The sequence below is a fragment of the Notolepis coatsorum genome (genome assembly GCF_963971535.1).
Source record: "Notolepis coatsorum genome assembly, chromosome: 13".
Classification (NCBI taxonomy): Eukaryota; Metazoa; Chordata; class Actinopteri; order Aulopiformes; family Paralepididae; genus Notolepis; species Notolepis coatsorum.
Window position 1 is genome coordinate 75,661,150 of NC_140177.1, and position 13,572 is coordinate 75,674,721.

Below are 13,572 nucleotides of genomic sequence, written 5' to 3' on the forward strand. Positions count from 1 at the left end.
GTTTTCAGGCATGTTTTCAATAATAATGTCTCTATGAGGCCATATGCTAATTTGTCCAAATTTAAAATACATAAGTTCTATGCATGTATTAAAAACAAGTCCTGCAGACTGCATGGATACTCCAAATCTTTGAGACAAATCTTGAAGTCCAAAGTTGTGTCTTAACCTACACAATGTCAAGAATAGGCCATTGGATTTTCCTAGTGACCTCATGTCTTTACGGCCCTTTGCATAAGGTGCATCACAGCCAGCAGGCACAAGAAAATCTAACAATAACATGAATCTAACATATGTGATCCCAGTGTAGTACTTAAAAAGCCCTTTGATCTTTGTTTCTTTTTGGACAACACTTTGTACAGTACAGAATGTCTTTTTCTGAGCATCCTGTTCGAGAGACTGTATTATCTGTTCCTTTTCAAGAAGCTGCCCTCTCAACCAGGTTATCGTCCTCTCCTTCTTCTCCAGCTCTGACTTCAATCTTGCACCTTCCACAGCAGTGCCCAATACTTCTAAAGGGCAAACCCCTGGAAACAGAAATATTACAATTATTGTTAGGGAGTTTCCACATATACATGACATCACAATAATAACATTTTGCTTTTATTCTACAGACAAGAAATCTCAAGAAGAAAACAGACCCGGTTCCACACCAGAGGTGTGGAAATGTATCTGTGCACCAGCCATCTCCAGTGAAGCTTCCAGCGATCTACAAAGATCTGAATACTGCAGACACAAACCTGGTAGCACTGGAAGAACGCACTCGGGCCCAGGCTCTCTCAAATGACTGGTTTGAAGAGCGGAGGTCACGACTGACTGCTTCAAACTTTGCGAAAGCGGTAAACAGAAAATCTGCCCCAACAACAAAATTTCTGGAGAGTGTTTTCCGGTTGACATCCATTTGTGCCCCGGCTTTGGAGTATGGGAAAAGGAATGAGGCAAAGGCGAAGGCCAAATATCTGGAGGTTTATCCCGCCAGACATTTTCACGAGTGTGGTCTTGTTGTCAATTCAGAGTTCGATTTCTTAGGAGCCACACCTGACGGGAAGTTGTGCGACAATGGCGAGAGTGGGATAGTCGAAGTGAAATGTCCTTATAAGGCAAGAAACTGTTTGATATTGGAGGCTTGCGACAACTTCCCAGATTTCTGTTTACACAAAGATGAGGGGGGCAGTATTTCATTGAAGAAGACGCACGACTATTATGTGCAAATACAAGGACAACTTATGGTGACAGGCTGCCAATTCTGTGAATTCATAGTTTTTACGCAGAAAGATATCTTTGTGGAAAGAATATTCCCACACATACCATTTATGGAAAGATTACTGCACAGACTTGCTGCATTTTTTAAAGATCATGCTTCTCAGTTCCTAAAAGAAAGGTAGACCCTTACATTCTCCTTCAGTCTGAGTAGCTGTGCACGTCTGTGTAGCTGTATAACTGAGCTCCGATTGGTGGTTGATGACATCCAGAGAGGGATTGATGTTCCTGTGAAGTATCAAAATCATAATCAAATAAATGCACTTTAATTAATAAATCCATGTTGTTCATTAATCATAACATTTGGTCTCAGTATTATTTATGTATTGTTTGATTGTAACAAGAACTTGCAGTATCTTTGGTTCACAAATTAATACTAGATATGAGCATTTATAACAAATTATTAAATGACATCTGATTCACACATGCAAATGGTGTTTTTAGTTAGTGATTCACATCTTCACTAACACATCACAATATTCAGACAATACCGCCTATAAGGACTTTGACAATACCCAGTCTTCAGGACTTACAAGTTAGTATTTTCCTGCAGTAGTTCTTTTTTAGATGGGGGGTTGTCAGGATCAAGCAGGCGTCTTTTCTTTGGCAACGGACGCACCGACTTACATGTGGTCCCATCAGCTTTTATAGGGTCTGGATATTGCACAGTAGGTCCATCCCCGCCAACAAAATGCTATAAGGTGAGATAGGCATGACAGAGAAGAGAAAGTGGATCACAGATATTGTAAGGCATTCAGGTTACTCATGCTAGCTGATTGAAAACTGTATTAACAGATTGCAGAATGGGTACAATACAGTACAGCTCAATACACACAATAGTTAAGGGGATGCAGACCAGAGAAAGACTTTAGTCTTGTTTACATCAGGGTCCCCCATTTTCAATTCATAATGACATTTATGTGTTATGACATACACAACAGATATATAGCATGACATTTATGACATACAGATACAGTACTGTTACATTTGTGACATCCAAGATATGCAAATATACAGTACTGTTAAAAAGATATCCTAACAGGAAATATATACATACGAGGGGGAGGAAACTGTACATTAGGAGGGGGGGTTTGGACATTTACAGTACACTAACATTTAGCTAACGTTAGTTCGGTTGTTAGAATCAACTGGACAACTTCCAATTCATAATTTTCAAGGGTGTTGACTAAGTAGCTGTAGCTATATGTAGTTTTCCTTCAGCTCATGAACTGATCGGAATGTTTTCGGAGACTCTTTTTGGCGATGTTAGGTTAACGTTAGGTTAACCATGCGTTAGCATTAGCTATGAATAGCTGGCTACCTAACGATCGGCTAGCCATCTATCTATCTATCTATCTATCCATCTATATACAGTATATATAAGATAACAAGTGATGACTTCTGTTTAACTCAAATGTTGAAGCATATATTACTGAAGCATATTTTTCGGGCTTACCGTTGAGCATACAGCCTTGTTCTTGTTGATCTTGTCCACATTCAGCTGTGTATGGGGCCGTCCACAAGCCTTAATCCACTTTAAACATTTTTCCAACTGTGTTTTAGGCTTTGGAAAATTTATAAAACGCGCTCCCTTTAGTCTTTCTGGATATCTCTGGTCATTATTGCACGTTCCCCAAGCACATCTAAGAACCATTTTCTCGACAACAACAATGCAGGACTGGCTGGCTATCTGTGAGACATCATGGCGGCTCTATTTCAAGGGGCGCGGCCTTAAGAAATCGGGCAATCTTATTGGTTATTATTCTCTGTGTGATTGACAGCGGGGAAAGGTCTATTGCAGGGCCGTCCCGAATAGTCCAGCATCGGAGAGGGGTGCCGTCAGAAGTGGAACTCTCTTCTTCTCCGGCACACGAGCCTGCTCCAGCCAAAGGTGGCGCTGGATCAGAGTTGCCAGGGCGCGCACTTTCCCAGCGGCTATAGCCTGCGGCTGAGTCAGATGCAGGATGGCTCCTGCCGACTGGGCGAGCTGATCATGTTGTACATCAGTCAGCTCCGTGCCGCCCGTCAATATCCCGGACATGAATCTCGCCAGCTGCGCGATGTTAGACGCGGCAGCTAGAGATTGTGTTCCGGTGATAAATGACTGGTCGCTCCAATATGCCAACCGCCTCGCCGATTTCCCTTGGGGAACCGGCTTCCATAACGGCTCCCACACCACCTTCGGACAAAGGAGTGCCGCCATTGGCCTATCAAGCCGTGGCACGCCCTCCTTCATACCGTCGACCAAACCCGCCACCCGCATGACTTGCACGTAGGCAGGAGTAAGGCCTATGATGTGGGAGACCACCTGGCCCTGACGGACATAGGCCGCCATTGAGGGGAAAAATGGGTAGACAACATCCACCCCTCTCACCAGGCGACGTTGCCATAGATGACCTATGAGATCATCAGGGACAGGAACAGGCAGGGGCTGCGGCAGCGGCACGCCATTTGCGACTGCCGCCACCGCCATGAGCTCGGGAAACAAAGCACGCAGTTCCCCCTGCAGACTTTCCTCCTCCGAGCCCGCATCCCTCACATGCAGCAGACTACTGGTCAAGGAGCCACATTCCGATGTGGCTGATAGCAGGGCATCCCGCCGACGAGTCAGAGGTTCTACCCCAACATCTTCGAACGAGGCGCCCCAAGGAGACATCTCACCCCCCTCCAGTGTTACCTGGACGGGCGGGAGACATGTCTCCACCGGGCCTTCAAATAAGAACCCGTCCGCCTCTATCATGTAGTCCTCTGTCTCCATCGGGCATGTAGAGACCGACGCATCCTTACCTGGCTCCAGCAACTCACCAAAACCAGGCCGTTCGCGTCTGCAAGCCACCATCTTGCGACGGGAGCGAGCTGACGCAAAAAGTTTGCGTCTCAAATCCCCCGCAACCAAGGGAACCGGAAGCAGAGGAACCAGAGCCGGAACCAGGCCATTGCACAGGAGACGACACTGGTGCACCAGCTCCTTGGAGAGGCAAACTACCCATCGGACGCCGACCACGAGAGAGGTCTCAGCCCCGCTCCAAGACGCACGACAGAGGCGGCAATGGAGAACCGCTGGTGAAGAGTAGCGTTGCGAGCGCGACCCTCCGAAGTAGACATTATGACTTAGTTTTTTTCTGTCGAATATATGAGAGAAGAAAAAAACAAGCAACAATGTAAACACGTCTCAACTTTCTTCAGCTAACAACCTCGTCAAGTGTGGGATCTACCGAAGGCACTTCCTTGTGGTGAAAGTGAAGAAGGAGGCGAGTAGGTGACCACACACCTGCTTATGAAGGTAAGCGGATGAGGGTGTGGCCAGACTAATGTTGGGATGTAAAGGTACATGGTGGAATTTTTTATTCAGTGCTCATGCATGAAGTGAAGTACAGTGCAGATGATGCTGAGCGTAAGCCATAATGAAACAGAACAACATGATAATAATAATGATGAATAAATAAGTAAGTGCAAAACAGGACAGAACAGTGAGACAACAATAAAACAGTAAAGTGCAGTGGTAGGGGACATGGAAACAGTGCAGCAGAGTTCAAGTCCAGAGGTCCAGCCCTAGCAGCTCGCCATAGAGGGGGGAGGGGGGGAGCAGGGGGACACCTGACTCATTTACCAGGCGAGCTGCTGAGGGGAAGAAGCTGAGTCTATGGCGGGACATTAATGTCTTGGGCAGCCGTAGCCGCCTGCCGTGGGGGAGCATGGTGAAGAGGTCGTGACCCGGGTGGGCGGGGTCTGCCATGATCTTCCTCGCCCTCCTCAAGGCCCTGGAGGAATGTAGGGACTCGAGGGAGGGAAGGGGGCAGCCGATCACCCTCTCCGCTGATCGTATCACCCGCTGCAGCTTGGCCTTGTCCCTGACCGTGGCTGCAGGGAACCAGGTGATGATGGAGAGGGTGAGGATGGACTGGATGATGGCAGTGTAGAACTGGACCATCATAGTCCTCGGGAGCCTAAACTTCCTCAGCTGACGTAGGAAGAACATCCTCTTCCGGGCCTTTTTATTGAGAGCGATGGTGTTCAGCTCCCATTTCAGGTCCCGGGACAGTGTCATGCCGAGGAAGCGGCAGGACTCACAGAGGCCACCGGGGTGCCTCCCAGAATGATCGGGGTGGGGGGGGCTGCCTTCCGCCTGAAGTCCACTACCATCTCCACTGTTTTCTGGGCGTTGAGGTCCAGGTTGTTGCAGCTGCACCAGCTCAGCAGCCTCTCGATCTCCCTCCTGTAGGCGGACTTGTCCCCCCTGGATATGAGACCCACCAGGGTGGTGTCGTCCGCAAACTTCAGGAGTTTGACCGAAGGGTGCAGAGAGACACAGCTGTTGGTGTACAGGGAGAATAGTAGTGGGGACAGAACACAACCCTGTGGGGAGCCAGTGCTGATGGACTTGGGATCGGAGATGTTAATTCCCAACTTCACCCGCTGTGACCTGTTTGTCAGGAAGTCCGTAATCCACCTGCAGGTAGAGTGTGTGTGTGTGTGTGTCCTGACATTTGTATGTATCAATTAGGGGTGTAAAGGTACACGTATCTGTACCGCCGAACCAAACCATTTCAGTGTGTACCGTACCGTACCGAACGGCTGTGTAGTGTACAGAACGAATACAACAGTATGTTAACCACTAACGACCGCCCACCGGGGGCTGTTTTTTTCACAATCTAATATAATTATTATAAAAAAAAAAATACAAGTCGATTATTAATTTCAATATAGAATATTCGTTGACAGCCCTACAAGTACAATTAGTTACTGCACACTACATCACCCCTGAGTGGAACATGGAAAGCCAAACTTTCCCCCACTGTACCGAACCCATACCGAACCTTGACTTCAAAACCGAGGTACGTACCATACTGTGTTTTTTGTGTACCGTTACACCCCTAGTATCAATACTTCATTTGTGTCAGTATAACAGCATCTGTGCTAATGAACTGTTTCTGAGGTCAATTCTAGGGCATTGGGGTCTCTCTCTCTCTCTCTCTCTCTCTCTCTCTCTCTCTCTCTCTCTCTCTCTCTCTCTCTCTCTCTCTCTCTCTCTCTCTCTCTCTCTCTCTCTCTCTGTCTCCCTTGACAGGAGGAGCATGTTCAGTGCTAGGCTCACACTACCTAAATGCAGCACTGAACGGCACAGGAAGTCCTTCATTCCAACAGCCATCAGACTATACAATGTATCACTGTGCCTCACTGCATCACTGAGCACGAGTGACAGTTACCATCTTCCTGGACTCTTACTTTTGAAACAGCACTGTGCAATATTACACCCACTGTAGACTTCAGTATATTTTTACTGTAGTTATTTACTGTATATTTTATTCTATTTTTATTCTTAGGCAATTTGATTTGTTTTGTTATTCTTATTTGTGCCCTGTTCTGTCTAAATGTTTAATGTTGAGCGATTTGCAGTGTCAAATTTCCCTCTGGATAATAAAAGTATTTCTATTCTATTCTCTCTGTGTCTCTCTCCTTCTCTCTCACCCCTCCAGGGGCGTCACCAGAGTTTGAACTTTAGGGGGGCTTAGCTCCCTCTAGGTTTGTTCCGGGGACTTGCTCCCTCCCGGGAGAATCTTTTTTAAACAGCCTCTAAATGCTCGTCTCCCATGAGTTTTCAATGAGAATTTGCAAGTTAGGCTTTTCAGGGCTGTGTACAGTGTGACACATGCTACGAAATAATTGGTCTGTGCAATGAATGAATTTACTGCAGTAAGACCTGTGTGATAGAAACTATTTACTACTATCCCTGGTATTATCCCTGGTAAACAAGAATACCCTGAAGACTCTGGCAGGAGCACTCATTCAAGGGTACTACGACTATGCTTGCACCTCATGGTACCAAAGCACCTCAAAGGCACTAAAAAACAAATTACAAACATCTCAAAACAAGCTAGTCAGACTACTGCTTGACCTGACTCCTAGAACCCACCTCACCCTTGCCCACTTTGACAACCTAGGATGGCTTAGAGTAGACGACAGAGTACAGCAACTTGCAATGGGCCTGGTCTACAAGATACACTACGCGACCAAGGTACCCATGTACATGGCAAAATACTTCCCAAAGGTCAGTGAATACCACGATCACAACACCAGAGGGAGCTCCACAAATCATGTTAAACCCAGATTCGGCTCAAACAAGGGACTAAACACGTTTCGCAATTATGCCACATCAATGTGGAACGCCCTACCCAAAGCTGTAAAGGAATGTGAATCACTACCCACTTTCAAAAACACTCTGAAAGAACACCTACGGGAGACTGCAATTCAAAACTGCCCCCTACAAATGTCCTAACCCAGTTGTACAGTAAATGAATAAGTATGGCTTTGTCAGTATTCCAATGTACAGTGTACAGTGTCCCCCAACCCCCCCCACCTCCAATGTACAGCCCCCACTCACCCACCCAATCCCACCCACCCACCCAACCTCCTCCAATGTACAGTTTCTACGTCAAATGTATATACACTCTTTTTCTGGTAACTTTTTGTATCACAAACAGTACTGTATTTGCAAATCTGATATGTCATAAATGTATAGATGTAGCAGTACTGTCTATCTGTATGTCATGTATGTCATATGTTATGATGAATTGAAAATGGGGGACCCTGATGTAAACAAGATGAAAGTCTTTCTCTGGTCTGCATCCCCTTAACAATTGTATGTATTGAGCTGTACTGTACTGTACCCATTCTGCAATCTGTTAATACACTTTTCAATCAATCAATCAATCAATCAATCAATCAATCAATCAATCAATCAATCAATCAATCAATCAATAAATCAATCAATCAATCAATCAATCAATCAATCAATCAATCAATCTGCTCTGTTAAAAGCATGCTGTCTCTGTTCTGCTAGCAGCTGTAAGTACAATCCTAGCACAACTATGGGCCAATGGCCATCATTTGAGGGCCACTTTAGCTGAAAACATCTGTGTGCATGTGATTGACTCCTGATAATAATCTAAACAAAGACACAAACTGCTGTACGTTAACATTATGCAGATATGCAGATAAATGCACAACAGGCTTCAATGGGACAAGGCAGGCAGACAGGCAGGAAAAGAAACCATTCGGTTAACGTTACTTTACTTAAGAAGGCACTTTGGCATTCTCTCTTCCAAATAACCCAACCATGCAACTATCCATCCATTCTTGAAATGAAATCGCACACTTTAGGATCCTCCCCTGGGAATATGCACAAACATTAATGGCTTGTAAGTGGTTTGACATTTAACAATGTAACGAGATGAGCAACAGAAGTAGGTCTAGTCATTCTTATCCTGGCCAGTTCAGCCAAGTGCCCGTTGTTGATAGAAGATATAGAACATAATTATTCCAAAGATGTCATTCCAGATCTTGTGTCTTGATATCAGGTAGATAGACATCTACTGCTAGCTTTTCAACTAAAATTAAAGACTGTAGGATGCACATCTCTAAACGTACCCTATTTTACTAACGTTACAACTAATAATAATAATAACTTAATTTGTATAGCACCTTTCATACAGGGGGAGTGCAGTTCAAAGTGCTTTACATCAGTAAGAAATATAAGACATAAAATCTGTGTAAAACAAGCAGCAAGAGCAAAGCATAAAGTGGGATAAAATAATGCAGATATATTAATCAAAATCATATCAGAACCTCACGTTCCAATAGGCTTCTTTCATTTCTGTAATCTGTTACAAACCATGATAAAGGTCATAGTATGCACCCAGCGGATAGTGGGGCGTAGAAATCAATGTGCAGACATATAAAATCACAGTTTTTCACATTAGGATCTAACATCCCACCAGGCCACTTTGGTTATGTTTTGATTCAGTTTTAGTATAATAGAATATATAAAATCACAGTTTCTTACAGATAAAATTGTTCTGGATTACTATTTAACAGTTTGGTATCTGTTACGATTCTGGTTCTTGACTATGGTCGGGAACCACCCACCTTCTCTGTCATCTGTCACTTGATTGCTGTCACTTGTTTTTCCCTGTCATTTAGTGCTGTCACTTAGGGGTTGGCTTAGGGCTCCCGCACGGTCTCAGAATATGCCATCGAATTTCGGATCGTGGCTCGGGAGGCAGCTTGGCCGGAAATTCCTTGTGTGGTCTTGTTCCTCAAGGGACTCTCTGCACGGATGAGGGACGAGTTCTCCGTGCGTGAGATCCCTGAGCAGCTGGAAACCCTCATCAACACCGCCATACGGATGGACAACCGACATCGGGAGAGAGAGAGGGAGCGTGAAGATACTACCCAGGTACGTGTCCTTTCTCCTCCCGTTGTTGATATCTTCCCGCATTACACGAGTGGGCCACTGGGTGATGAATCCATGCAGCTTTGGGCGCCGTCGCTCTCAGACGACGAGCGGCGGCGCTTCATCGAGGAGCGACGCTGCTTCCGGTGCGGCCGCACCGGTCATCGTTTCGGCAGCTGTCGGGAACAGGCTGGCTCAACTCGGCGCCAGTCGGGAAGAGGAGGTGCTCTGCCGGGCCTCGAGAGGGCGCCAGCAGGTGGGCTCACCCCAGCACTACCATCTGACTCACGTACATTTCTGGAGGTGGCGGTTAACTGTGGGGGTAACGTTAGGGGAACGAAGGCTCTCATTGACTCAGGGGCGGCAGGCAATTTCATTCACTTGGGGTTGGTGAGAGAATGGGGAATCCCAGTAGAAGAGTTGGGGGTTCCCATTCCGGTCTACACCCTGGACGGTCAGCCCCTGGGCAGTGGGAGCGTCACTCAACGCACTGTTCCTATGCACATCCGGGTGGCGGGTGGGGGGTGGGAGTGGGTTCAATTATTTGTTATTGTCTCCCCCTATTCTGTAATGGTGTTGGGTCATCCCTGGTTGTCTTCATGTGTACGGAATATTAATTGGAGCACGGGCGAGCTCTCAACGGAGGTCGACGTGAAGTCGGTCGTCGGCGAGAGTTTGTCCACTCCCTTGTCTCCCTTCCCCTCTTCTCTTTTTTCTCCTTCTTCTCTCTCCAGGGTGGTGGGGAGCGTCGCAGATTCTGTTCCACCATCTAATCCCGATTTGATAGGGGTTCCTGAGATCTATTGGGACCTGGCGGACATTTTTAGCAAGACGCGTGCTAAAGCACTACCGCCTCATAGATCATAAGACTGTCCCATTAATCTCCTACCCGGTACCTCCCCGCCTCGCTGGCGAATGTTCTCTCTCTCACGCCCCGAGACCTTGGCCATGAACACCTACATTGAGGAGGCATTGCTTGCGGGGCACATACGTCCTTCCACATCCCCGGCCGGCGCTGGTTTCTTTTTTGTTGATAAAAAAGATGGGGATCAGCGTCCATGCATTGATTATAGGGGATTGAATGACGTTTCCATCAAGAACCGATATCCTTTACCTCTCATGGACACAGCCTTTGAGTGCTTACAGGGGGCACAGGTATTTTCTAAACTTGACTTACGTAATGCATACAATCTGGTCAGGATTAGAGAAGGAGACGAGTGAAAGACTGCATTTAATACGCCCAATGGTCACTATGAGCAGGGCCGCCTCAGGGGGTGTGCGAGCAGTGCGGTCGCACAGGGCCTCGCGGGAAGGGGGGCCTCGCAAAAAAAAAAAATAATAATAATAAAAATAAAATATTTTTTATTTATTTAGTTTTTTATTTATTTTTTTTATTTTTTTTTTTATTTTTGTGAGGCCCCCCTTCCCGCGAGGCCCTTTTTCATCACAGACCTAAAATCTAGTTTTGCTTATATGCTTATATATTTCACATTAGACACGTTTGTAGAATGTGTCTGACTTGTTCCTGGGTCTGCAGTGACATACTATTGGTTTCAACGAAGGGAGCTCACTGGGGCTCTGCAGCAGACATACTATTGGTTTCAACGAAGGGAGCGGAGTGGTTACTTACATCATGTGTAGTACGCCCTACGCCGGCGTGAGTCAGCTGCGTTTGACTATTTCGCGCGTGCAGCTTTTGACTATTATGCTTAGTTATGCCAGCCATCTTTGACAGAAGATGTAGTCGGGCCTGCACCATGACAAGGCTCTGGCCATAGCTTATTTTTGTCCCGACAGCGAGAGGCCTTTCGTCAACGTGGAGACCTGTGTTGCGGCCTTTCGCCCTGCGTTCCTTGGTGCAGGTAAGATTAATGAAAATGTCATGACATTACCCCACTCTTCCTTCCTTCCCCTCCCGAATGTTTTGTTAATAACGATGTTTTTTTCCAGGCAAAACATATGTTACTTCACAACATTTGGAGATACGACATGTGCTGTGTGTGAATTAATATGTTCGTTTGTGTAGCTTGGGTAGCGTTGGGCCGTTGGCCAAAGCTGTGTGTGGCCTGGTGTCAGTAGCCTACCTGGCTAGCCTTTAGCTGTCGGCCATTGGCTCCTTGCTGCTTTGTTTTCTCTTGGTATAGACCCTCTTCTCTTTGGATTTAAGTGTTGATCTTTGTCCTTTTGGATCTATGTATATTCATGTTGCCTTTGTGAAGTTATCTTTTCCTTCTGTTTTGTTCTTTCATTAAAAGTTGAATATCCTTTAGGGGGTCATCTTTGCTTATCTCTCTCATACATGCTCTCTCTCTAACACACATGCTCTCTCTCTCTCTCTTTCTAACACACAGTCTGCCTATGGCGGCCTTTCTCGATGGCTAGGCTGTGCTCGCTGAGTCTGTACCTAGTCAAGGATCTTCAGTCACAGTGCTCAGGTATTCTGCCACTGTGTACTCTCTGTTTAGGGCCAAATAGCATTTCAATTTCTTTCCAATGTGTCTCTCTCTGTACACTGTATATTGACTGTAGAACGGGAGCTCTCTCTCGCTCTCTCTCTTGCTATATGTTGACTGTATCATGCCCAGCCTCGGGCAGCGCTATTATTTACGAATATGTTGACTGCATAAAAAAATATATATATATATATATATATATATATACACGTTTTATTTTTTTTTACCTTTTGGGGGGGGGGGGGGGGGCTCGCGTTTAAATCTCGCACAGGGCCTCGCATTTCTCCCAGGCGGCCCTGACTATGAGTATTTGGTCATGCCCTTTGGTTTGGCTAATACTCCGGCAGTCTTCCAAGCCCTGGTTAACGACGTGCTGCGAGATTGCCTCAGGGCAGCTCTGGCTGCAATTGTAGCTTACCACCACCGGTTTGACTGTGTATGAACGAATAATGGACTCTGTGAAGCGCTCTGAGTCAGAGCAACAGTCAGTCAGATAAGAGCGCTATATAAATCAAATCCATTATTATTATTATTATTCGCAACTTTAGCGCCTTAGCCAATCCGTTAACAGCTCTCACTAAGGCCTCTCTCCCTGGCTTTGAATGGTCGCCTAGGGCAGAGTCGGCCTTCTGCGATCTCAAACGTCGGTTTACATCTGCTCCTGTATTGATCCGCCACGATGCGGAGGTTACGTTCATTGTGGAGGTGGATGCCTCTGACATCGCGGTGGGGGGGGTGCTCTCTCAGAGGTGCTTAAAGGATGGGAAAGTGCACCCGTGTGCTTTTTTTTCTCGCTGTCTGTCACCAGCCAAGCGCAACTACGACGTGGGTAATCGGGAGTTGTTGGCTATCAAATTGGCACTGGAGGAATGGAGACATTGGTTGGAGGGGGCGGCACATCCTTTCATTGTTTGGACCGATCATAAGAACTTGGCTTACATCTAAGGGGCTAAACGCCTTAACGCTCGCCAGGCCAGGTGGGCGTTATTCTTCACACGATTTCGATTTACCATCTCCTATAGGCCCGGGTCCAAGAATGTCAAACCCGACGCGTTATTGAGCCAGTTTGATCTTCCTGGCCGGGAGGAGCAGCCCCATCCCATTATTCCACCGGCCTTGATTTTGGCACCCGTGTCTTGGGGCATAGATAAGGTGGTAAGGTCGGCGCTGACGCGGGAGCCCGACCCTGGCGGGGGCCCTCCGGGGCGGTCGTATGTGCCCAAGGCGGCACGCTCACGTTTGCTGCAGTGGGCACATGCCTCATCCCTCACCAGCCACCCTGGGGCCACCAGGACCCTGGAATTTATCCGTAGGAGGTTCTGGTGGCCGACAGTGGAGGGGGATACGCATTCCTTTGTGGCGGCCTGCCCGATGTGCGCGCGCAGTAAGACCTCTCGCCGTGCACCGGCAGGTCTCCTCCGGCAACTTCCTATTCCTAAACGCCCCTGGTCGCTCATATCCCTGGACTTTATTTCTGGCCTCCCCCTTTCGGACGGATTCACCGCCATTTTGGTGGTGGTGGAACGGTTCTCGAAGGTGGCTCACTTTGTCCCTCTCCCCAAGCTTCCATCGGCCCGAGAAACTGCTGATTTGGTGATACAGCATGTCTTTCGGGTCCACGGGCTTCCG

At 46.9% G+C, this 13,572-nt stretch overlaps 1 long non-coding RNA gene across 1 annotated transcript; it reads right to left on the reverse strand.

Annotated features, from left to right (window-relative positions):
• Positions 1–13: 13 nt before the first annotated feature.
• LOC311238956 lies at positions 14–2,926 on the reverse strand. Its single transcript, XR_014620401.1, has 4 exons — positions 2,714–2,926; positions 1,791–1,951; positions 1,391–1,485; positions 14–524 (listed from the first exon to the last, which is right to left on the reverse strand). It is a non-coding gene; the product is annotated as an uncharacterized lncRNA (long non-coding RNA).
• Between the last annotated feature and the right edge of the window lie 10,646 nt (positions 2,927–13,572).